The 25,532-nt window shown below is 52.5% G+C and overlaps 1 long non-coding RNA gene across 2 annotated transcripts; it reads left to right on the top strand.

The window, feature by feature from the left end:
• LOC147013395 (uncharacterized) lies at window positions 1-25,323 on the top strand. 2 transcript variants are annotated; one of them, XR_015051319.1, is made up of 3 exons: window positions 1,313-1,459; window positions 24,754-24,841; window positions 25,104-25,323. It is a non-coding gene; the product is annotated as an uncharacterized LOC147013395 (long non-coding RNA). The 2 variants fall into 2 exon arrangements; XR_015051318.1 differs by lacking the exon at window positions 24,754-24,841 and having other exon boundaries at window positions 1-1,459.
• Window positions 25,324-25,532: the final 209 nt, after the last annotated feature.

Here is a 25,532-nt window from a genome sequence, read left to right as displayed (position 1 = left end):
ACTCTGCCGCTGATGCAGTGCCCCTATACCAGTACACTGGTACTCATTTCGCCGACCTCGGAAGGATGACGGGCTGAATCAACCCTACCTGGTGTTAATTCAGTGGCAAACGGGTCTCAAACTTAGGACCCCAAGATCCCAAGCCAGCCGAACCATTAAGCCACCACCACCAGGGATGACTACTTGTGAAACGTCAGGATGACAATTTATGTTGCCTGATTGGAATTCGAACCCAGGCTGGGTTAGAAATGATTGTATATCCCTCAATGCTGGGCCTCGTCGCCCTATGGGAGGCCTGAAAGAGTAGAGGGAGCAAGACCAGAGCAGAGGTGGGGGAGAAAGAGAGGGACCACTCACCCGTCTTGTCTGTGATGTGAGAGCAACACACCTCATCGTTCAGTCTCACCACGGGAAGTGCTAATACTACATTTTCAGGATGAATTTTCCGGCCTGAGCCACCTCCTGTTGTGCTCGTTTGGAGTGGGGTTTGACCCCCAAGAATTGTTGTGCGTCAGGAAAGATGCAGCAAGTGCAAGAGCGTTCTCATGCAAACGAGTTGTGATTATCATCTAATAATCCCGTGGATAATACAAGCTAATTACATTTTCCTTCAAAGGATCATCTTTTTAAACTTTATCGACGATGTTTTGTTTGAACAAGTACGTTGAGAAACAATGGAGACTTCGGTGGTCCGCAAGGCCTGCATGAGGCAGACTAGACTTGGTGTAGGCCTCATGGTGAAGCTTTGAGTCTGGGAGGACGGCGGTTCGAAACCCCGGCCGAGCCGTACACTTGACACGTTTGTGCCGTTTCCTTGCTTGATTCTCAGCATTTAAAAGGATGGAGGACGGACAAACAATCATCAATTGGCAATCACTGCATAATTTTGACGGCCTTTAACGGCCTGGCCCTGCTTCTTGTGTTAAAGGTTTCTCGTAAGAGAAGTCATGATAATGGCTGTGTGGTTCAGCATTTCCAATCAATGGAGGTAACGATATAAATCAACCTCAGCCCATTCCAAAAGGGATCGAGAAGCAATTACGGCCGTGTAATCGATCTGCGTCAGTGCACAGGTACAGATCTACTTAATACAGATCGGTCATTCTCAGATCTATTAGAATCTATATATAGCGCGGCAAGAATGCAGATTTTTTTTTTTTGTCGATCATGAAATTGGAACAGAATTGTCTAATTTAATCATAATGATTCTTGTATATCAACAATCGCACGATAACTTCTCGTTGTCGATGACTCCTTCACGTCGAGGATGACGATTTTAGATAAGCCACGCCCTAATAAGGCGGAGCCTAACATAGGGCGGTCCTCGACGAAGGAAGGGGGGGAGGGGAAAAAAAAAACCACCAGAGAAAGCTGACCACGTGCCGGCGCCATTTTCTCGCTTCACGAGCCAATCTGTGGAGTTTTCGTCTTTTGGAGAACCGTTTACAGTCGAACTGAGGTGAGATACATGAACGGATTTATAAAGTATCTGTTCTTTAGGGGTTTTTTTCTTTTTTTCTTTTCCTTTCCCCAGCTTTTCTAATTCTATTTTATGAGTACGGAAAGGAAGCCGTGAGGTTTGTCGGTATTAGTATTACTCTTCATCCTTGGGCCTTGCTTCCCGTTGTCTCTGAAATCCATCTTGCATACTGTTGGTCGAATAGATTTGTCAGTTTTTCACGTTTATGTTTATTATTATTGTCTTTTTTTTTTTTTGTTCGTCAATATCTGCCGTGGTCGTTGCTCGTTCGCCGTCTCTCCAATTCGTGCTGCTGATGTTTCCTTTCCCGGCCTCGTTGGACTTGATTTTCCTTCCCTTTCCTTTCCTCACCAAAGTTGTTGTCGGAGTGACGACTTCACCTTTTATATTACATTACAAGATTTATTTCACCAAATTCAGTTGATATCGCTTTGTCTTCCTTCGTTTATTGATATATATATATATATATATACATATATATATATATATATATATATATATATATTATGAAATGATGTCCTTCCCGCCCCGACTGCCTACTTATTTTCTGTTCTCCATGCACTCGCACGTTGCCTCAAGCAACAATTACTTGAAATGAAGAGGATTTTTGGGGTGGATGAGTTGGGGGATTGGGGGGGCTGGCGAGGGTGCTTCAGTAAGTCTATTTCGAGAAATTAAATTGCAGCACCTCTGCCCCATCTCTTTCCCAAACCTGCAGCACCTTCACCCCTTCTCTTTCCCCAACCTGCAGCACCTTCGCCCCCTCTCTTTCCCCAACCTGCAGCACCTATGCCCCGTCTCTCTCCCCAACCTGCAGCGCCTTCGCCCCTTCTCTTTCCCCAACCTGCAGCGCCTTCGCCCCTTCTCTTTCCCCAACCTGCAGCGCCTTCGCCCCTTCTCTTTCCCCAACCTGCAGCGCCTTCGCCCCTTCTCTTTCCCCAACCTGCAGCGCCTTCGCCCCTTCTCTTTACCCAACCTGCAGCGCCTTCGCCCCTTCTCTTGCCCCAACCTCCAGCGCCTTCGCCCCCTCTCTTTCCCCAACCTGCAGCACCTTCACCCCTTCTCTTTCCCCAACCTGCAGCACCTTCGCCCCTTCTCTTTCCCCAACCTGCAGCACCTTCGCCCCTTCTCTTTCCCCAACCTGCAGCGCCTTCGCCCCTTCTCTTTCCCCAACCTGCAGCGCCTTCGCCCCCTCTCTTTCCCCAACCTGCAGCACCTTCGCCCCCTCTCTTTCCCCAACCTGCAGCACCTTCGCCCCATCTCTCTCCACAACCTGCAGCACCTTCGCCCCGTCTCTCTCCGCAACCTGCAGCACCTTCGCCCCGTCTATCTCCCAAACCTGCAGCACCTTCGCCCCGTCTCTCTCCCAAACCTGCAGCACCTTCGCCCGTCTCTCTCCACAACCTGCAGCACCTTCGCCCCGTCTCTCTCCACAACCTGCAGCACCTTCGCCCCGTCTATCTCCCAAACCTGCAGCACCTTCGCCTCGTCTCTTTCCCCAACCTGCAGCACCTTCACCCCTTCTCTTTCCCCAACCTGCAGCACCTTCGCCCCCTCTCTTTCCCCAACCTGCAGCACCTTCGCCCCCTCTCTTTCCCCAACCTGCAGCGCCTTCGCCCCTTCTCTTTCCCCAACCTGCAGCGCATTCGCCCCTTCTCTTTCCCCAACCTGCAGCGCCTTCGCCCCTTCTCTTTCCCCAACCTGCAGCGCCTTCGCCCCTTCTCTTTACCCAACCTGCAGCGCCTTCGCCCCTTCTCTTTCCCCAACCTCCAGCGCCTTCGCCCCCTCTCTTTCCCCAACCTGCAGCACCTTCACCCCTTCTCTTTCCCCAACCTGCAGCACCTTCGCCCCTTCTCTTTCCCCAACCTGCAGCACCTTCGCCCCTTCTCTTTCCCCACCCTGCAGCGCCTTCGCCCCCTCTCTTTCCCCCACCCCCAGCGCCTTCGCCCCCTCTCTTTCCCCAACCTGCAGCACCTTCGCCCCCTCTCTTTCCCCAACCTGCAGCACCTTCGCCCCATCTCTCTCCACAACCTGCAGCACCTTCGCCCCGTCTCTCTCCGCAACCTGCAGCACCTTCGCCCCGTCTATCTCCCAAACCTGCAGCACCTTCGCCCCGTCTCTCTCCCAAACCTGCAGCACCTTCGCCCGTCTCTCTCCACAACCTGCAGCACCTTCGCCCCGTCTCTCTCCACAACCTGCAGCACCTTCGCCCCGTCTATCTCCCAAACCTGCAGCACCTTCGCCTCGTCTCTTTCCCCAACCTGCAGCACCTTCGTCCCGTCTCTTTCCCCAACCTGCAGCACCTTCGCCCCGTCTATCTCCCAAACCTGCAGCACCTTCGCCCCGTCTCTCTCCCAAACCTGCAGCACCTTCGCCCCGTCTCTCTCCGCAACCTGCAGCACCTTCGCCCCGTCTCTTTCCCCAACCTGCAGCACCTTCGCCCTTTCTCTTTCCCCAACCTGCAGCACCTTCTCCCCCTCTCTTTCCCCAACCTGCAGCACCTTCGCCCCCTCTCTTTCCCCAACCTGCAGCACCTTCACCCCCTCTCTTTCCCCAACCTGCAGCACCTTGGCCCCCTGTTTCCCCAGCCTGCAGCACCTTCACCCCCCTCTCTTTCCCCAACCTGCGGCACCTTCGCCCGGTCTCTTTCCCCAACCTGGAGGGCGTGCGCCCCGTCTCTTTCCCCAACCTGCAGCGCCTTCACCCCCTCTTTCCCCAACCTGCAGCACCTATGCCCCTTCTCTTTCCCCAACCTGCAGCGCCTTCGCCCCTTCTCTTTCCCCAACCTGCAGCGCCTTCGCCCCTTCTCTTTCCCCAACCTGCAGCGCCTTCGCCCCTTCTCTTTCCCCAACCTCCAGCGCCTTCGCCCCCTCTCTTTCCCCAACCTGCAGCACCCTCACCCCTTCTCTTTCCCCAACCTGCAGCACCTTCGCCCCTTCTCTTTCCCCAACCTGCAGCACCTTCGCCCCTTCTCTTTCCCCAACCTGCAGCGCCTTCGCCCCCTCTCTTTCCCCAACCTGCAGCACCTTCGCCCCCTCTCTTTCCCCAACCTGCAGCACCTTCGCCCCATCTCTCTCCACAACCTGCAGCACCTTCGCCCCGTCTCTCTCCGCAACCTGCAGCACCTTCGCCCCGTCTATCTCCCAAACCTGCAGCACCTTCGCCCCGTCTCTCTCCCAAACCTGCAGCACCTTCGCCCCGTCTCTCCACAACCTGCAGCACCTTCGCCCCGTCTCTCTCCGCAACCTGCAGCACCTTCGCCCCGTCTATCTCCCAAAACTGCAGCACCTTAGCCTCGTCTCTTTCCCCAACCTGCAGCACCTTCGCCCCGTCTCTTTCCCCAACCTGCAGCACCTTCGCCCCGTCTATCTCCCAAACCTGCAGCACCTTCGCCCCGTCTCTCTCCCAAACCTGCAGCACCTTCGCCCCGTCTCTCTCCACAACCTGCAGCACCTTCGCCCCGTCTCTCTCCGCAACCTGCAGCACCTTCGCCCCGTCTCTTTCCCCAACCTGCAGCACCTTCGCCCTTTCTCTTTCCCCAACCTGCAGCACCTTCGCCCTTTCTCTTTCCCCAACCTGCAGCACCTTCGCCCTTTCTCTTTCCCCAACCTGCAGCACCTTCGCCCCCTCTCTTTCCCCAACCTGCAGCACCTTCGCCCCCTCTCTTTCCCCAACCTGCAGCACCTTCACCCCCTCTCTTTCCCCAACCTGCAGCACGTTCGCCCCCTCTCTTTCCCCAACCTGCAGCACCTTCACCCCCCTCTCTTTCCCCAACCTGCAGCACCTTCGCCCCGTCTCTTTCCCCAACCTGCAGCGCCCTACGCCCCGTCTCTTTCCCCAACCTGCAGCGCCTTCACCCCCGTCTCTTTCCCCAACCTGCAGCGCCTTCACCCCTCTCTTTCCCCAACCTGCAGCACCTTCGCCCCGTCTCTTTCCCCAACCTGCAGCGCCTACGCCCCGTCTCTTTCCCCAACCTGCAGCGCCTTCACCCCGTCTCTTTCCCCAACCTGCAGCGCCTTCACCCCCCTCTCTTTCCCCAACCTGCCCCACCTTCACCCCTTCTCTTTCCCCAACCTGCAGCACCTTCGCCCCTTCTCTTTCCCCAACCTGCAGCACCTTCGCCCCTTCTCTTTCCCCAACCTGCAGCGCCTTCGCGCCTTCTCTTTCCCCAACCTGCAGCGCCTTCGCCCCCTCTCTTTCCCCAACCTGCAGCACCTTCGCCCCCTCTCTTTCCCCAACCTGCAGCACCTTCGCCCCATCTCTCTCCACAACCTGCAGCACCTTCGCCCCGTCTCTCTCCGCAACCTGCAGCACCTTCGCCCCGTCTATCTCCCAAACCTGCAGCACCTTCGCCCCGTCTCTCTCCCAAACCTGCAGCACCTTCGCCCGTCTCTCTCCACAACCTGCAGCACCTTCGCCCCGTCTCTCTCCACAACCTGCAGCACCTTCGCCCCGTCTATCTCCCAAACCTGCAGCACCTTCGCCTCGTCTCTCTCCGCAACCTGCAGCACCTTCGCCCCGTCTCTTTCCCCAACCTGCAGCACCTTCGCCCTTTCTCTTTCCCCAACCTGCAGCACCTTCGCCCTTTCTCTTTCCCCAACCTGCAGCACCTTCGCCCCCTCTCTTTCCCCAACCTGCAGCACCTTCGCCCCCTCTTTCCCCAACCTGCAGCACCTTCGCCCCCTCTCTTTCCCCAACCTGCAGCACCTTCACCCCCCTCTCTTTCCCCAACCTGCAGCACCTTCGCCCCGTCTCTTTCCCCAACCTACAGCGCCTACACCCCGTCTCTTTCCCCAACCTGCAGCGCCTTCACCCCCCTCTCTTTCCCCAACCTGCAGCACCTATGCCCCTTGTCTTTCCCCAACCTGCAGCGCCTTCGCCCCTTCTCTTTCCCCAACCTGCAGCGCCTTCGCCCCTTCTCTTTCCCCAACCTGCAGCACCTTCGCCCCCTCTCTTTCCCCAACCTGCAGCACCTATGCCCCGTCTCTCTCCCCAACCTGCAGCGCCTTCCCCCCTTCTCTTTCCCCCCCCTGCAGCGCCTTCGCCCCTTCTCTTTCCCCAACCTGCAGCGCCTTCGCCCCTTCTCTTTCCCCAACCTGCAGCGCCTTCGCCCCTTCTCTTTACCCAACCTGCAGCGCCTTCGCCCCTTCTCTTTCCCCAACCTCCAGCGCCTTCGCCCCCTCTCTTTCCCCAACCTGCAGCACCTTCACCCCTTCTCTTTCCCCAACGTGCAGCACCTTCGCCCCTTCTCTTTCCCCAACCTGCAGCACCGTCGCCCCTTCTATTTCCCCAACCTGCAGCGCCTTCTCCCCTTCTCTTTCCCCAACCTGCAGCGCCTTCGCCCCCTCTCTTCCCCCAACCTGCAGCTCCTTCGACCCCTCTCTTTCCACAACCTGCAGCACCTTCGCCCCGTCTCTCTCCGCAACCTGCAGCACCTTCGCCCCGTCTATCTCCCAAACCTGCAGCACCTTCGCCCCGTCTCTCTCCCAAACCTGCAGCACCTTCGCCCGTCTCTCTCCACAACCTGCAGCACCTTCGCCCCGTCTCTCTCCACAACCTGCAGCACCTTCGCCCCGTCTATCTCCCAAACCTGCAGCACCTTCGCCTCGTCTCTTTCCCCAACCTGCAGCACCTTCGTCCCGTCTCTTTCCCCAACCTGCAGCACCTTCGCCCCGTCTATCTCCCAAACCTGCAGCACCTTCGCCCCGTCTCTCTCCCAAACCTGCAGCACCTTCGCCCCGTCTCTCTCCGCAACCTGCAGCACCTTCGCCCCGTCTCTTTCCCCAACCTGCAGCACCTTCGCCCTTTCTCTTTCCCCAACCTGCAGCACCTTCGCCCCCTCTCTTTCCCCAACCTGCAGCACCTTCGCCCCCTCTTTCCCCAACCTGCAGCACCTTCACCCCCTCTCTTTCCCCAACCTGCAGCACCGTCGCCCCCTCTGTCCCCAACCTGCAGCACCTTCCACCCCCTCCCCTTCCCCAGCCTGCAGCACCGGCGCCCCGGCTCTTTCCCCAGCCTGCAGCGCCCACGCCCCGGCGCCTTCCCCAACCTGCCGCGCCTGCACCCCCCTCTTTCCCCAACCTGCAGCACCTATGCCCCTTCTCATGCCCCAGCCTGCGGCGCCTTCGCCCCTTCTCTTTCCCCTGCCTGCAGCGCCTTCGCCCCTTCTCTTTCCCCAACCTGCTGCGCCTTCGCCCCTTCTCTTTCCCCAACCTCCTGCGCCTTCGCTCCCTCTCTTTCCCCCTCCTGCAGCACCTTCACCCCTTCTCTTTCCCCAACCTGCAGCACCTTCGCCCCTTCTCTTTCCCCAACCTGCAGCACCTTCGCCCCTTCTCTTTCCCCAACCTGCAGCGCCTTCGCCCCCTCTCTTTCCCCCACCTGCAGCACCTTCGCCCCCTCTCTTTCCCCAACCTGCAGCACCTTCGCCCCATCTCTCTCCACAACCTGCAGCACCTTCGCCCCGTCTATCTCCCAAACCTGCAGCACCTTCGCCCCGTCTATCTCCCAAACCTGCAGCACCTTCGCCCCGTCTCTCTCCCAAACCTGCAGCACCTTCGCCCCGTCTCTCCACAACCTGCAGCACCTTCGCCCCGTCTCTCTCCGCAACCTGCAGCACCTTCGCCCCGTCTATCTCCCAAACCTGCAGCACCTTAGCCTCGTCTCTTTCCCCAACCTGCAGCACCTTCGCCCCGTCTCTTTCCCCAACCTGCAGCACCTTCGCCCCGTCTATCTCCCAAACCTGCAGCACCTTCGCCCCGTCTCTCTCCCAAACCTGCAGCACCTTCGCCCCGTCTCTCTCCACAACCTGCAGCACCTTCGCCCCGTCTCTCTCCGCAACCTGCAGCACCTTCGCCCCGTCTCTTTCCCCAACCTGCAGCACCTTCGCCCTTTCTCTTTCCCCAACCTGCAGCACCTTCGCCCTTTCTCTTTCCCCAACCTGCAGCACCTTCGCCCTTTCTCTTTCCCCAACCTGCAGCACCTTCGCCCCGTCTCTTTCCCCAACCTGCAGCACCTTCACCCCCTCTCTTTCCCCAACCTGCAGCACGTTCGCCCCCTCTCTTTCCCCAACCTGCAGCACCTTCACCCCCCTCTTTCCCCAACCTGCAGCACCTTCGCCCCGTCTCTTTCCCCAACCTGCAGCGCCTACGCCCCGTCTCTTTCCCCAACCTGCAGCGCCTTCACCCCCGTCTCTTTCCCCAACCTGCAGCGCCTTCACCCCCCTCTCTTTCCCCAACCTGCAGCACCTTCGCCCCGTCTCTTTCCCCAACCTGCAGCGCCTACGCCCCGTCTCTTTCCCCAACCTGCAGCGCCTTCACCCCCCTCTCTTTCCCCAACCTGCAGCACCTTCACCCCTTCTCTTTCCCCAACCTGCAGCACCTTCGCCCCTTCTCTTTCCCCAACCTGCAGCACCTTCGCCCCTTCTCTTTCCCCAACCTGCAGCGCCTTCGCCCCTTCTCTTTCCCCAACCTGCAGCGCCTTCGCCCCCTCTCTTTCCCCAACCTGCAGCACCTTCGCCCCCTCTCTTTCCCCACCCTGCAGCCCCTTCGCCCCCTCTCTCTCCACAACCTGCAGCACCTTCGCCCCGTCTCTCTCCGCAACCTGCAGCACCTTCGCCCCGTCTATCTCCCAAACCTGCAGCACCTTCGCCCCGTCTCTCTCCCAAACCTGCAGCACCTTCGCCCGTCTCTCTCCACAACCTGCAGCACCTTCGCCCCGTCTCTCTCCACAACCTGCAGCACCTTCGCCCCGTCTATCTCGCAAACCTGCAGCACCTTCGCCTCGTCTCTCTCCGCAACCTGCAGCACCTTCGCCCCGTCTCTTTCACCAACCTGCAGCACCTTCGCCCTTTCTCTTTCCCCAACCTGCAGCACCTTCGCCCTTTCTCTTTCCCCAACCTGCAGCACCTTCGCCCCCCCTCTTTCCCCAACCTGCACCACCTTCCCCCCCTCCCTTTCCCCAACCTGCAGCACCTTCGCCCCCTCTCTTTCCCCAACCTGCAGCACCTTCACCCCCCTCTCTTTCCCCAACCTGCAGCACCTTCGCCCCGTCTCTTTCCCCAACCTACAGCGCCTACACCCCGTCTCTTTCCCCAACCTGCAGCGCCTTCACCCCCCTCTCTTTCCCCAACCTGCAGCACCTATGCCCCTTCTCTTTCCCCAACCTGCAGCGCCTTCGACACTTCTCTTTCCCCAACCTGCAGCGCCTTCGCCCCTTCTCTTTCCCCAACCTCCAGCGCCTTCGCCCCCTCTCTTTCCCCAACCTGCAGCACCTTCACCCCTTCTCTTTCCCCAACCTGCAGCACCTTCGCCCCTTCTCTTTCCCCAACCTGCAGCACCTTCGCCCCTTCTCTTTCCCCAACCTGCAGCGCATTCGCCCCCTCTCTTTCCCCAACCTGCAGCACCTTCGCCCCCTCTCTTTCCCCAACCTGCAGCACCTTCGCCCCATCTCTCTCCACAACCTGCAGCACCTTCGCCCCGTCTCTCTCCGCAACCTGCAGCACCTTCGCCCCGTCTATCTCCCAAACCTGCAGCACCTTCGCCCCGTCTCTCTCCCAAACCTGCAGCACCTTCGCCCCGTCTCTCTCCACAACCTGCAGCACCTTCGCCCCGTCTCTCTCCGCAGCCTGCAGCACCTTCGCCCCGTCTATCTCCCAAACCTGCAGCACCTTAGCCTCGTCTCTTTCCCCAACCTGCAGCACCTTCGCCCCGTCTCTTTCCCCAACCTGCAGCACCTTCGCCCCGTCTATCTCCCAAACCTGCAGCACCTTCGCCCCGTCTCTCTCCCAAACCTGCAGCACCTTCGCCCCGTCTCTCTCCACAACCTGCAGCACCTTCGCCCCGTCTCTCTCCGCAACCTGCAGCACCTTCGCCCCGTCTCTTTCCCCAACCTGCAGCACCTTCGCCCTTTCTCTTTCCCCAACCTGCAGCACCTTCGCCCTTTCTCTTTCCCCAACCTGCAGCACCTTCGCCCTTTCTCTTTCCCCAACCTGCAGCACCTTCGCCCCCTCTCTTTCCCCAACCTGCAGCACCTTCACCCCCTCTCTTTCCCCAACCTGCAGCACCTTCGCCCCCTCTCTTTCCCCAACCTGCAGCACCTTCACCCCCTCTTTTTCCCCAACCTGCAGCACCTTCGCCCCGTCTCTTTCCCCAACCTGCAGCGCCTACGCCCCGTCTCTTTCCCCATCCTCCAGCGCCTTCACCCCCCTCTCTCTCCCCAACCTGCAGCACCTCTGCCCCTTCTCTTTCCCCAACCTGCAGCGCCTTCGCCCCTTCTCTTTCCCCAACCTGCAGCGCCTTCGCCCCTTCTCTTTCCCCAACCTGCAGCGCCTTCGCCCCTTCTCTTTCCCCAACCTGCAGCGCCTTCGCCCCTTCTCTTTCCCCAACCTGCAGCGCCTTCGCCCCTTCTCTTTCCCCAACCTGCAGCACCTTCGCCCCTTCTCTTTCCCCAACCTGCAGCACCTTCGCCCCCTCTTTCCCCAACCTGCAGCACCTTCGCCCCATCTCTCTCCACAACCTGCAGCACCTTCGCCCCGTCTCTCTTCGCAACCTGCAGCACCTTCGCCCCGTCTATCTCCCAAACCTGCAGCACCTTCGCCCCGTCTCTCTCCCAAACCTGCAGCACCCTCGCCCCGTCTCTCTCCACAACCTGCAGCACCTTCGCCCCGTCTCTCTCCGCAACCTGCAGCACCTTCGCCCCGTCTATCTCCCAAACCTGCAGCACCTTCGCCCCGTCTCTCTCCCAAACCTGCAGCACCTTCGCCTCGTCTCTTTCCCCAACCTGCAGCACCTTCGCCCCGTCTTTCCCCAACCTGCAGCACCTTCGCCCTTTCTCTTTCCCCAACCTGCAGCACCTTCGCCCTTTCTCTTTCCCCAACCTGCAGCACCTTCGCCCTTTCTTTCCCCACCCTGCAGCACCTTCGCCCCCTCTCTTTCCCCCACCTGCAGCACCTTCACCCCCTCTCTTTCCCCAACCTGCAGCACCTTCACCCCCCTCTCTTTCCCCAACCTGCAGCACCTTCGCCCCGTCTCTTTCCCCAACCTGCAGCGCCTACGCACCTTCTGTTTCTCCAACCTGCAGCACCTTCGCCCGCTCTCTTTACCCAGCCTGCAGCACCTTCGCCCCCTCTCTTTCCCCAACCTGCAGCACCTTCACCCCCTCTCTTTCCCCAACCTGCAGCACCTTCGCCCCTCTCTTTCCCCAACCTGCAGCACCTTCACCCCCTCTCTTTCCCCAACCTGCAGCACCTTCGCCCCGTCTCTTTCCCCAACCTGCAGCGCCTACGCCCCTTCTCTTTCCCCAACCTGCAGCACCTTCGCCCCCTCTCTTTCCCCAACCTGCAGCACCTTCCCCCCCTCTCTTTCCCCAACCTGCAGCACCTTCGCCCCATCTCTCTCCACAACCTGCAGCACCTTCGCCCCGTCTCTCTCCGCAACCTGCAGCACCTTCGCCCCGTCTCTCTCCGCAACCTGCAGCACCTTCGCCCCGTCTCTCTCCCAAACCTGCAACACCTTCGCCCCGTCTCTCTCCACAACCTGCAGCACCTTCGCCCCGTCTCTCTCCACAACCTGCAGCACCTTCGCCCCGTCTCTCTCCCAAACCTGCAACACCTTCGCCCCGTCTCTCTCCACAACCTGCAGCACCTTCGCCCCGTCTCTCTCCACAACCTGCAGCACCTTCGCCCCGTCTCTCTCCGCAACCTGCAGCACCTTCGCCCCGTCTCTCTCCGCAACCTGCAGCACCTTCGCCCCGTCTATCTCCCAAACCTGCAGCACCTTCGCCCCGTCTCTTTTCCCCAACCTGCAGCACCTTCGCCCCGTCTCTTTCCCCAACCTGCAGCACCTTCGCCCCGTCTCTTTCCCCAACCTGCAGCACCTTCGCCCTTTCTCTTTCCCCAACCTGCAGCACCTTCGCCCTTTCTCTTTCCCCAACCTGCAGCACCTTCGCCCTTTCTCTTTCCCCAACCTGCAGCACCTTCGCCCCCTCTCTTTCCCCAACCTGCAGCACCTTCATCCCCCTCTCTTTCCCCAACCTGCAGCACCTTCGCCCCGTCTCTTTCCCCAACCTGCAGCGCCTTCGCCCCGTCTCTTTCCCCAACCTGCAGCGCCTACGCCCCGTCTTTCCCCAACCTGCAGCGCCTTCGCCCCTTCTCTTTCCCCAACCTGCAGCGCCTTCGCCCCTTCTCTTTCCCCAACCTGCAGCACCTTCGCCCCCTCTCTTTCCCCAACCTCCTGCACCTATGCACCGTCTCGTTCCCCAACCTGCCGCGCCTTCGCCCCTTCTCTTTCCCCAACCTGCGGCGCATTCGCCCCTTCTCTTTCCCCAACCTGCAGCGCCTTCGCCCCTTCTCTTTCCCCAACCTGCAGCGCCTTCGCCCCTTCTCTTTCCCCAACCTGCAGCGCCTTCGCCCCTTCTCTTTCCCCAACCTGCAGCGCCTTCGCCCCTTCTCGTTCCCCAACCTGCAGCGCCTTCGCCCCTTCTCTTTCCCCAACCTGCAGCGCCTTCGCCCCTTCTCTTTCCCCAACCTGCAGCACCTTCGCCCCCTCTCTTTCCCCAACCTGCAGCACCTTCGCCCCCTCTCTTTCCCCAACCTGCAGCACCTTCGCCCCATCTCTCTCCCCAACCTGCAGCACCCTCACCCCGTCTCTCTCCACCCCCCCCCCCACTCCAATCTGTTGCTCCCCCGAATTGTGATTTTCTCCAAATATATGTTCTTGTGCTTTGTGTGGTCCTCCAGTGGGTTCGTGGCTTGTGAAACAAACATATAGTCCAGGAGCAAGGACCTGAAAAAAATGAAATCGTTCAACACTCCCTACAGAAAAGATTTGACTTGACAGAGTGGTAGAATAGACCCTATAGAACACCTCCAGGTAGTATGTGGTTTCAAATTGTGGTATCATTAAAATTCTACAGGCCATTATCAGCAATGCCAACCCTCCCGATTTCATCGGGAGGCTTCCGAAAATTCACCCAAACTCCCGCCCTTACGATCACTATCCTTATCCTCCCGAAATTTTGATATTTTTGCACTGTTCACTAATCAGAATGTACTAGTATGAGAATTGAATGAAAAGCATCGTCTGCTACGTATAGCATGTGGTAACTCCATAACGTTCGCTGCTACCAAATTGTACGTAAAAAAATGCAAATTCAAATGAGGAGCAGCGAAACATTGGGTCTGGATCTCGCTTAGGCGATCATGCACTGAGATTTAGTGCATGCGGTTTGTGTGCAATACAGTGCATGCGGTATGTATGCACAGTGTATATGCATGCGATACGCTCACTGCATGCAGCTGGGCCCCGTACCAGCCCACCGGTCGCGACCACCGTGCGGTGTTTAACAGCCGCTAGAGTTCTACGAGTCGCGCTGCAGCTGTGGAACATCGACTTCGAAGTTACCGATGCTTCAAGCCCTCGATGTTGATTACGAAATGGCAGAAAAGAAGCTTACGAAGACCAAGAAATGGTCTCAGAAGTACAAGACCGAATACAGTCTCCAATACCCGTGTATTCGAAAGTCTGAAAGAGGAATTCATCATGCGTATTGTACAGTATGCAGCGTTGATATTTCAGTTGAGCACGGAGGTCGCGATGATATTCGGAAGCACTTGGAAGCAAACGGCACACAGACATTGCAAAGGAGAGATCTTCGAGCACGAGTACCGGTACACTTCTGAATTATTTCACCAAACAAGGGACAAGCGAGGAAGAGGATGTTACCCGAGCGGAACTTCTCTTTAGTGGATTTATTGTGGAACATAACTTGCCCATATCAGTCTCAGATCATGCTGGACCTCTATTTCAAAAGATGTTTCCAGATTCAAAAGTTGCTTCAAAGTATGGATGTGCAAGAACAAAAACTTGCAAGATGTGCAAGATGTGCAAGAACAAAAAAAAAAAAAAAAAAAAACAAGAACAAAAAGCAAGAAAAAAAAAAAAAAAAAAGAACAAGAACAAAGAAGAAAAAAAGAACACTGGTCAACAATTTTTTACTTTCTGAATGTTGTCTAGATTTCTACAAGTGAATTAGGGTATTCTGGCACTGCTGAATCAGGAAATGGCATCCGTTTCTCTCCATCAGGTCAGGTTTTTGTGCTAAGTTGATTTGAAAAAAATCAGATCTTGTGACAAAATCAATTACATTTTTGTGGCATTATCAGCTGATTTTTGTCAACACATATCATCCTAAACATGTTTTTAAGAAAAAAAATGTTTTGCCAACAACATTTATTGATTACATGATAGAAACATCGATTACTGTCATCTGAATGGTGGGCATTGATAAAGGTAAGTACAAGTAAATTGCATGTTGCGTCACCACTGTTCAAACTTCAGGGCTTGAACTTCCGTTTCTTCGAACTCCTGGAATGTTCAGCGGCAGGGAGGTCTCTCTTCAGATTCCAACAGTAGTCAGCCATCATGACTGCGTCCCAGCGACCCTGATACCTGGTCTCCATCTCCTTCATGTCCTGATGGAATCTCTCCCCCTGCTCGTCACTCATTGAACCCAGGTTCTCAGGAAACCGGTTCATATGTGAAAATAGGTAGTGCATCTTGATGCTCATGTTGCAGTCCAGGTTTCTGAAAGCAGTCAGCATGTTGTTGACAAGTTCTGCGTAGTTTCTGGCCTTATTGTTGCCAAGAAAGTTCTTCACTACCAAAACAAATGTATTCCACGCTTCCAGTTCCACTTCGTTCATTGAGTTTTTGAACTCTGGATCTCTGATGAGCTGATGGATCTGAGAACCATCAAAGATGCCAGCTTTCAACTTCTCCATGGTCAATCCTGGAAAAGCCTGGCACAAGTAAGTGAAGCAGTCACCATCTTTGTCCAGAGCCTTGGTGAACTGCTTGATTAAGCCGAGCTTGATGTGCAGCGGTGGGAAGAGTATTCTGTCTCTGTCCACCAGAGGGTCGTTGATGACGTTTCTTTCTTTGCATGGCACCAATTCCTCCCGCACAGGCCAGTCCTTCTTCGTGTAATGCTGAGCACGGTCCCTACTATCCCACATGCACAGAAAACATGGGTACTTGGTGAAGCCAGACTGTTGTCCCAACAAAAAGTTCACCATCTTCAGGTCAACACAAATAAACCACTTATGCTGATCATAACCAATTTTCTCCAGCACGTACTTCACCGCTTCATACTTCTCCTTCAGTGTAGTCGAGTGAGCAATGGGTACAGAGGCAAACTGGTTGCCGTTGTGTAGCAGAACACATTTCAGTGATCGCTTGCTGCTGTCAATGAACAGTCTCCAATCTTTGGGTTCGTACTGTGGCACTCCAAGCTTGAGCAGAAGCGCATGTCATAAATTGGCGCATGTAGGTATTGTACATTCTTCAGAGTTCGTTATTTCAAGAAATACAACTTTTTTGTATCACATTATTACAAAATCTGCCCCATTAACTTTAGTTTTGATCCACGAACTTTATGCTTTGCCTCACCAATTTTTGGAAGATTTTGAGGTTTTATGACTTCAAACTGATCCCTTTTCGACATAATCACCTAGAACTATCGTACCTGAATACTTCTTGTCATTAAAATAATTATTTCCAATCAAAACAATTATTTGACATGACATTTTACCCCACCAACTTCTTCTAAAATGCTCCACACATGCGTACATGTGAACAAATATGTAAAAAACGACATGTGGCCATATCTCAAAAACTTGACCTGATTGAACAAAACTAATGTGAGTTTTGGATTCAGCGCATCAGATTCGTCCTAAATCAGCTTAAAAAATGCAGACAACAAATTTGTTGTTGACCAGTGTAATTGGTGAGTTGTCAAATGTTACTGCTTCATCTATTGCCGATATTGCTAGACTAGCTCCATTTAGCCTAGCTACAGACGGTAGCAATGACAGTGGTGAGGCCCAGCTATATCCTGTCCTGATTTCGTACTATGACAACAGTGCTGGGATTGTGAAGCAAGGTTTGCTAAGTTTGCCTGCGTGCAAACAAGATTCCACTGGAGAAAACATTTTCAAACTGCTTGATCATGAGTTCAGTGACAGGAAAATTCCGTGGGGAAATTGTGTTTCCTTTTGTGCTGATAATGCCTCTGTCATGGTGGGAAAGCACAAAGGAGTCGCTGCTTATATCCACAAACAAAATCCAGAGTGCTACATCATGGGATGCCCTTGCCATATGATGCACAATACGGCCAAGAAGGCGGCTCAGGCCTTACCCATTGAATTAGATGACTTTCTCATCGATATTTACTACTACTTGGACAAAAGTAGTAAACGCGTCAAAGGAGTGAAAGCACTGCAAGAACTCTGTGATGCCCCGACACACAAGATTCTGAAGCATGTCGCAACAAGGTGGCTGTCCCTTGGTCAGTGCCTAGACAGGCTGATTGAACAGTGGGAGCCACTTCGCCTCTTCTTCAAAGAAGAAGTACGAAGAAAAATGCAACCAACTGTAGCCAAGACTCTAACAACGAGCAAGAAGGACGGCACTGTATCTACTGCCAGTACTGGCACTGCAGGATCAAGCACTAGTGGAGCAGCATTCACCACTACCACTGCAGTATCTGCTGCGAAGAAGACAGCAGGGACAGCACCAAAACCAATGCTGAGAGCAGGTAGCATCACCGGCCCTTCATCACGTTCATCTACAAAGCAGATCCCTTCAAGTTTTGCAAGCAGATCGAGAAAGACTGTGATAGTCCCATCTACAGGCAAAGAAGGACCCAAGTTAAGTTCTGCTTTTGCCAAATCACTTGATAGAAGCTCAGCAAAACCTTCGAATCAGAGGTCTTCTTCCTTGGCTGCACCTACCTCAAGCTCTCTCCTCAAACGTAAAATTGGATCTGGTACTACGAGTCTGACCTCTTCTGCTGGCAGTAAACGCAAGTGTGATCGCCCTGCGGCTAAGTGTACTACGAGTTCTACAACTAAAAGCGCATCTTCCTCAAACACTGTGCAGGAATCTAGAGAAAAACGTGTCAACAGGATGTTCTTGTCTCCGCAAACAAAACTCTATTGTTTCTTCCTTCGATATGCGAACAAGCTTTTTGAGAAGGGGAATCAAAGAGACGAACCCTGTATTCATCTCCTGCACGGAGAATTGAATGGTCTTCTGAAAGATATCTTCGTACGGTTTTTGAAACCATCGGTGTCATCGGTTGCTCTGGTAAATGTACCCTTCTCTGACAGAAATCATCAGAAGAATGATGAGGACCTCATGATTGGGAACGATGCCAAACTGTATATAAGGGAACAAAGGAGTCTCAAGAAATCCACCTTCACTCTGAGTGAGTCAGACATCCAAGGTTTCTTCAGTGCAGTTCGCTCATATTATGTGAAAGCCTGCAATTACATATTCAAAACCTGGCCGCTAGATGATGAATTAGCCAAGTATGCTCAGGTGCTGGATGTTAAGCTACACCAAGAAGTGGGGTTTGACTGTGTGGAGTTTTTCATCAAGAAATTCCCCTGTCTGTTCAGTGGCGGTGATAGTGACATAGACAGTCTTGAGAGTGAATTCGCTCACTACCAGGCAGACGCCTCCATAGCTACAATTGCTACTGAGACAGTGAGAGTGGATGAGCAGTGGCATCGGATTTCACAGCTCACAGATCCCTGCACTGGTGCCAAGAAGTATCCTAATTTGAGCAAAGTGATGAAGGGAATCTTGGTCATTCCTCATTCGAACGCATCATGTGAGCGGGCACTCAGTCTTGTACGGAAGAATCATACTGAATTTCGTCCCAATTTGAGTGTCAAAACCCTGGAAGCTCTCTTAATTGAAAAACTAGCTCATAGCACCCCTTGCTACCAGAGAGAATACAGCAAAGACATAATCAGAAGGGCTAAAAGAGCCACACAGCTGTCACTCAGCAAAGCTGCCATGGAAAAAGCAAGCAGCAGTAGTACCAGCCAGTAAGGTAAGAAAAATATTGCTTCTTTTGTGCTTTTTGTTAATCTTTGATTGTCCCCTAACTTACTAATATTAACATACATGTAACATTAAAAAGTGCACAATTTTCCCCTTTTTTTGTTCAAAAAGTGGGAATTCTTAACATGTTAAATGCTCCAAAATAGGGCTCAGAGGGCACTAGAGAGCGTCTAGAACCCCAGAGCTTCCAGGGCCCTAAGGCGGGCCCTGGACCCCGCTGCAAGGGTCGAGCGCTCCGCGCTCGAGATGTGCGCTTCACGCACATTATTTGGTGTCGGTTGCAAATCCTCCCTAATTCTGATTTCCAAAAGTTGGCATCTCTGCATTATGCATCCCAAGAGGGTCACTGTGGGCTAGCAAAATTTAGGGGAGGGGTAACGTAAACTATGGCAGCTTGAGGAAGACCAACAAGAGCATACTCATTGCTGAGTTGGAGAAGAAGGTAGATGTCCATCCAAAACTGCCACAAGTCACAACCAGCCAGATGTCTACGGCCCACATCGTCGATGCAATGGCGCTGGTACAGATGACAAAGTCCGCTGGTGCTGCAAACTTCGGTGAAATGGCATTCAAGTATTACAGCCTGGTTACTGCCCATCTACGTCGGAATGGTTGTCAGCGGGTTGATGTTGTTTTCGACCGGTACTCCAGCCTCTCAATCAAAGCTGGGGAGCGAGAGAAACGAGGAACATCTGCAGCCTTGGAGGTGACAATCCAAGGGCCAGCCACTCCTATTCCAAAGCAGTGGATCAAATACATTGGAAATGTAGAAAACAAAGTCAACTTGTGTGCCTTCTTAGCAAACACATGGTGCCACATGGGGGTAGACACTCTGCTTGATGGTCAACACCTAGTCATCGGTGGTGGTTTCAAGAACCCGCAGAAGTCTGTGCTAGTCATCAGAGGGCACTGCGAAGAACTGGTTCCCCTCAAGGCAGATAATGAACAGGCAGACACACTAATATTGCTACATGCAAAACATGCCTCACATTATCACAACAGGATTGTGATTCAATCACCTGACAGATGTGGCTGTCCTCTGCACCACACACTACAGAAAACTCCAGTGTCGGGAGCTGTGGTTTCGGACTGGAATCGAGGATAAAGCTAGGTATATTCCTATCCACAGCTTGGCACACAAACTAGGGACCTGAGCTGTGCAATGCTTTACTCTGCTTCCACGCACTCACTGGGTGCGATTCAAACAGTGCACTCTCAAGACTAGGCAAGAAAAAGGGTTTCAACGTCTTACTTGACAGTAAAGAGCATTAGACCAGTCTGGGACAGCTTGGAGAAGCACCCGAGCTTAGCAACAGCACTTCAGAAGCATGCGAAGCCTTCATATGTGCAATGTACTCAACAACCAAGGGGGCTGGGAGGAAAGTGAACAATGTGAGATACTGGAAGTTCTGTCAAAAGGGACAAAGAAATGAAAATTTCCCCTCTACATTCGACAGCTTACAGCAACATATTGTTACGGCTGTGGAAATTCGCATTACACCATAAAGAGTCCTCAGGTGAGATCTCGATAGGTACATGTGTTGTTAGCCCAAACCCGTTGTATAGAGGGAATTTATGTGATCCATTCGGGCTGCGATCCTCCAGTTAGTCGTTTTTCTTTCCCTATCTTTGATTTCAAACGAACAAAAACCAACAAGGAGGTTGGTTTGTTTTTCCCGCCATTCTTCCCCGCGCTTGGTGTGAGGGAAGGGGGAGGGGCAGCTCGCCGCCGATTGGATGGACAGCGTGAGGCGGTCGGGGTGAGGGAACGCCCCTTTTTCGAGAATCTTCTCGAAGGAGGGTGAGCCGAAAATGGGGCGGAGTGAAGGGCAGAGCCCCGCGCTATAAAAGTCGGACACGGGTGGGGCGCGCTTCCTCGTCCTCTTCCTCGTCCTCGTCCTCCTCTTTCTCTTCCTCTTCGTCCTGGAGCTGGTCTCGTCGTTCGTCTTGGCTGGTGGTCTGGACTGGTCTTCTGTCCGTGCGGTCCCGAGACCCCGCTTCCGCGCGGAGATAGCGCCGGTAACCCCGTCCGTTTCCCAAAAACCCTGTCCGAGCTGTCGGGCGGACGACGCGAGCTACGCGCGACACGAGCTCGGTGCACCACGCCGGAGAGAGAGCTCGCAGACCGCGAGAGGTCGGGCCCAGGCGCGACCACGCTGACGGTCGTGGGAGAGGGACTCATCAGCCACAAAAAGGAAGTCGCGACTTCCTTTCTTTTCTTGTCTTTGGGTTTGTGTAAATGACTGGGTGGCGCCTGTCCGACAAGTAGAATTGTTTTAAGTGTTGCCGTGTGTACGCGTAGTCGGGTTTAACTCTTGCTTTTGCTTCATATGTGCATTTTGATTATTGTGACTGTAAATACGTGCCTTCCGTGCTGGTCTGTGTGAATTAAACGTGCTTGTGTGAACCTGTTCCCCGTTTCGCTGCGTCCTTTCCTTTGTTTGACTCTCCATCCTGCTTCACGTAAGGGGTTCGTAGTGGGTGCAACATCCCGGTAACTAATCGGAACCGTCAAGGCCGACGATAACACCGCTCGGTTATCACTGTAGCACGGAACGGGCCGCTTAAGTGGTTCGTGTCCGGAGTCGGCCTGTGGCGTGGTACGATCGCCCGGTCGACCACTCGTGCAGGTACTTAGGTAGATCGAATTTGGCGAGCGACCCTATCCTGCGCGGGTGGGCAATTGGCACGATCGTGGTGAGGTTAAACTCCCACCCGTGACTAGCTCCCGGCGTTGTTCCGAGAGGGTCACGACTGAATTGTCCGTCCGGTGGGCGACGTGCCGTGATTCGAGTTACGTGGCCGTTGGTGGGCGCGAATTCGCAACAATATGAAGCGAGGAAATTACCAGGCCTATGTATGGAAGAGAGCATTGGAGCCTACACAGAGCCTTCCACCAGCAGCTGGACATGGCTGGAAAATTCAGGATAGTGCCCTGCAGCCTCTGCTCATGACCAAAGATCCAGCACCACGGGGTCTTCTGGAGCTGACTGTCTGTCACTGCAAGAAGTCTCTATGTCGCCGAGCCGACTGCACATGCAGTACCAACCACATGCCATGCACAGAAGCATGTGCATGTATGGCCGAAGAAACTTGTGAAAATCCAAGAACAATCTTTGAATCCAGTGGTGAAGAAGACGCTGACTAAAAGTTACAACAGATGACATCTTCATGCTTCCATGGCGAATGTGATTCCTTGTTGCCAGACACAAATATTACAAACCGTTCTGACGAATGTGCTTCCGTGCAACCATGCACAACTATTATGATTCGCTCTCACTAATGTGCTTGTGTTGTCATGCACAGCTCCCAGTGTCGACCATGATAACTATTATCATCCACTATGATGAATGAGTAGCTTCTGTGCTGCCAGAGACAACTATTATACTCGGCTTTCACTAATGTACTTCCGTGTTGCCAAAGACAACTATTATGCTCGGCTCTGATGCATGTGCTTCCGTGTTGCTATACACGAGTAAAAGACGAACGCTAAAAATAACTTGCAGTTTTCTTTATGCTTGTCTCTGTATGTACAGTGGTACCTCTACATACGAATGTTTCAGGTTACAAAGCGCCTGAACGGGAAAATATTGCCTCTAGTTACGAAGTCAAAAATACAGTACAGTACGCGCTGCTTTTCGCTGCTCCCAGAGTTTCCCGAACGTAAACAAACTTGTAGCTGCTCTGCCATTGGCTATCGCCTAAAATCTGCCTGGCAACCCTTTGCGTATGCGTGTATCCCAGCATGCTCTTCGTGTCCCCGTCCCGCTCTGTAAATATAGTTATACTGTATACAGTCTATGGTCCCGCTACGAAGTGCTTGGACAGTGTTACAGTACAGTACGCGTGTGGATTACAGTAACTTTTATTCACAATGGACCCCAAGAAAGCAATGAAGAAAAGTGGACAAGGAGAAAAGAAGAAGAATTTTTCTGGCCATACAAACAAAGCAAGAGATAATAGAAAGGTATGAAAAGGGGATGCGTTTGATCTCGCAAAAGAATATGGCCGTAATATATCTACGATCGGCACGATAATAAAACAAAAGGAGGCCCTAAAAGCTACGGCTCCTTCCAAAGGCCACTGTCATTTCCAAGAGGAGGTCGGCAGTGAACGATGAGATGGAGAGGTTGTTACTCGTGTGGATAAAGGAGAAAGAGATCGCTGGTGACACAGTGACAGAGGCCATAATTTGCGCAAAGGCAACCGCCATCTTCACTGACCTCGTGAAGGAGGATACAGGCGAGGGAAATTCGGCGCAAGGACTACACCAGGAGTTTAAGGCATCGCGTGGGTGGTTCGAGAAGTTTAAAAGGAGGACTGGACTTCACTCTGTTCTTCGCCATGGCGAAATTATTTCGTTGGGAAAGGGCATGGGTCTTGAGGTGGATGACGAGGACATCAACGAGCTGATTCAGGAGCACAACGAGGAGCTTTCGACGAAGGAGCTGCAGGAATTGGAGGTGATGCAACACACCGCGGTGCAGGAGTTCAAAGAGGACGAGGAGGAGGAGGAGGATGAGGCAGCCATTATTCCATCAGCCCAAATCAGACATTTTAGGAAAATTCCATGAAGTCTCGGAATTTGTTGAAAAGAATCACCCGGAAAAAGTGTTCACAAGTCGGGCTATCGCGCACTATGACGATGTCTGCCTCGCGCATTTCCGACGGATTGTTAAAAGCCGGCAAAAGCAGACGTCATTGGATCAATTCTTCACGAAACGCGAGGCAAAAAACACTGCTGATAAGCACCAGTAAACGAAGAGGCCAAAAAGTAACGAGAATAGCAGTTAAAAGGTAAATGAATATTTTTATTATTCCCTTTATTCTTTGGTTTTTACATTATGTGCCTCTCGTTTTATGTTTATTGTGCGGTAATCTAATTTTAACATGTATTTGTTTCATGTTCTGATGCATTTTTATGATTTATTAAAAAAAAATGTCTGAATTTTGCGGGGCTTGGAACGGATTAGCGCATTTACATTCAAAAGGCGTCTCTACTTACGAAGGTTTCAGGTTACGAAACTACTCCCAGAACGAATTAAATTCGTAAGTAGAGGTACTACTGTATATGAATTTCTGCAGAACAATACCTTAAGCGTTTGATTTCCAAAATGTATACATACCAGTAGTAATTGAGAAACACCGTTCACCTTCATATGAGAACACAATTAAAAATGTCAGTTTGAATTGGTGTGATATTTTAGCTTTGGTGATGCCATGGCAAAGGCCATTTTCAAATAACTGTACATACTCTGATAGAATTATAATAGGAAGCCAATAATACCTCAATATTGAAAATTGGTTGAGTCAAGACAACGATATTCACGTTTACGTTACCCCTCCCCCTAAATTTTGCTAGCCTACAGTGACCCTCTTGGTATGTATAATGGCCTGTAGAATTTTAATGATACCACATACTACCTGGAGGTGTTCTATAGGGTCTATTCTACCACCCTGTCAAGTCAAACCTTTTCTGTAGGGGGTGTTGAATGAATTTCCTTATTTGGCCTCATCTGAGAAATGGCTGCTGGACTAATAAGGCTTTCTTGTGTCTGTGTTAAAATGCGTTATAATGTCTGAATAGTGCATGACATGATGTTTATTGTGTAAACTATTTGGAATGATGAATGATTACAAGACCTATGTTTGATATTTGATTGTTACTTACGAAATCTAAAGATTTCGAAAGTATATTGATGACTTCTGTCCTCTGTTTGTGTGTTTGTTTGTGTGTTTGTTTGTAGGCATGATAACTCGAACGGAAGAAGCTACCAATGTCAAATTACACCACATGATTCGGGAGGGTGATGGCTTACGCTGATTAGATTTTGGTCAAAGGTCAAGGTCACAGTGAGGTCAAACATAATTCTGTAAATTCATGTGGAGAAATGGAGTATTTTTGCTTCGGTCGACGTTACGAGTTCGTTTTAACTTCAATTTTAATTTTGTCTTCGGTTTTTGCGATCGCTTAGGACGCTTAACACTCGGTTGTCAAAATTCTGGTAAAAATCGGATGTTTTGTAGACGTTTTAAGATTGTATAAAAAATATTTCACTCTCCGCGTCACGGTTTGTCACGTGGTGCAGCGCGCTCGAGCAGACGCGTCATTGAGTCACGTAAAGGTTTTGCGTGTGCGCGCTGACGGTGTTTTCGATAAAGATGGTGTTTAAAAGTCATTTTTATCCCAATAAAAGTTATCGTCGCATGCCTGACTCGCTAAGCCGTCGGATTATGTAAAGATTGTTGGTGGATGGCCGAATATTACGGTTTTGTGACTTTGATAAAATAATATTAAATAATTGCGTGGAGAAATGGAGATTTTTTGCTTCGTTCGACGTTACGATTTTTGATGGTTTGGTACAGAATCATCGTAGAAACTTCTGGTTTGCGTCGCTACCTTCTCTAGAGACAGCTTTTATTAGACAAGGTCAGAGGTCAAGTTGACAATTTCGTAAGTACCAGTCTATGACTGTTTTTTTATTTTTATTTTGTTTGTGCTTTTTTAACCCCTACAAGGAGCAATGTGATTGAATCTGGACAAATGTTGAAGGAAACCTTGTATTGGTGTGAAAGTTTATTTACTCTGACGTGTGAACATGTTTTTGGTTATCAGGGTTCATCGCTGTTTACTTCTTTCTGTTGTGATGTGCTTGCTCTCACCTCAATACATTCATGTTTTTACCTGTCGAACCTCATTTCTTCCCTCCCACCAGGTTCCCCACTCCCTGCGACATGAATGGCTCTGCCGACCACGTGGCATCTTCAGATATGGGCATTGGGGGAGACCCTGATGGCAGTTTGGGGGATTATGATAGCAATTTGAGGCCTAGCTATCCAGACCCTGATTGCATAAAGATGTTTGTCGGCCAAATTCCAAAGTCTATGTGTGAGGATGATCTTCATGAAGTGTTTGAACCATTCGGACCAGTGTTTGAGATATCGATCCTGCGAGACCGCACACGACAACCAGCACAAAGCAAAGGTGAGTAAAACTTATTGGTTGTGAGGTGTTGAGGGTGAGGGGTTGCACTTGCGTTGGTATTAGGAGATCAATGATATGGCCCTTGTATGTAAGAGGTAGTGTTGAAAGGTAATTCTTCCCGTTCTTTTTCTCTAAAACGGGAAAAGATATTTGAATAAGC

Source organism: Eptatretus burgeri, chromosome 14, assembly GCF_056783735.1.
Source record: "Eptatretus burgeri isolate ZD-2024b chromosome 14, Ebu_testis_v1, whole genome shotgun sequence".
Classification (NCBI taxonomy): domain Eukaryota; kingdom Metazoa; phylum Chordata; class Myxini; order Myxiniformes; family Myxinidae; genus Eptatretus; species Eptatretus burgeri.
This window is presented reverse-complemented; position numbering and strand designations above follow the sequence as displayed.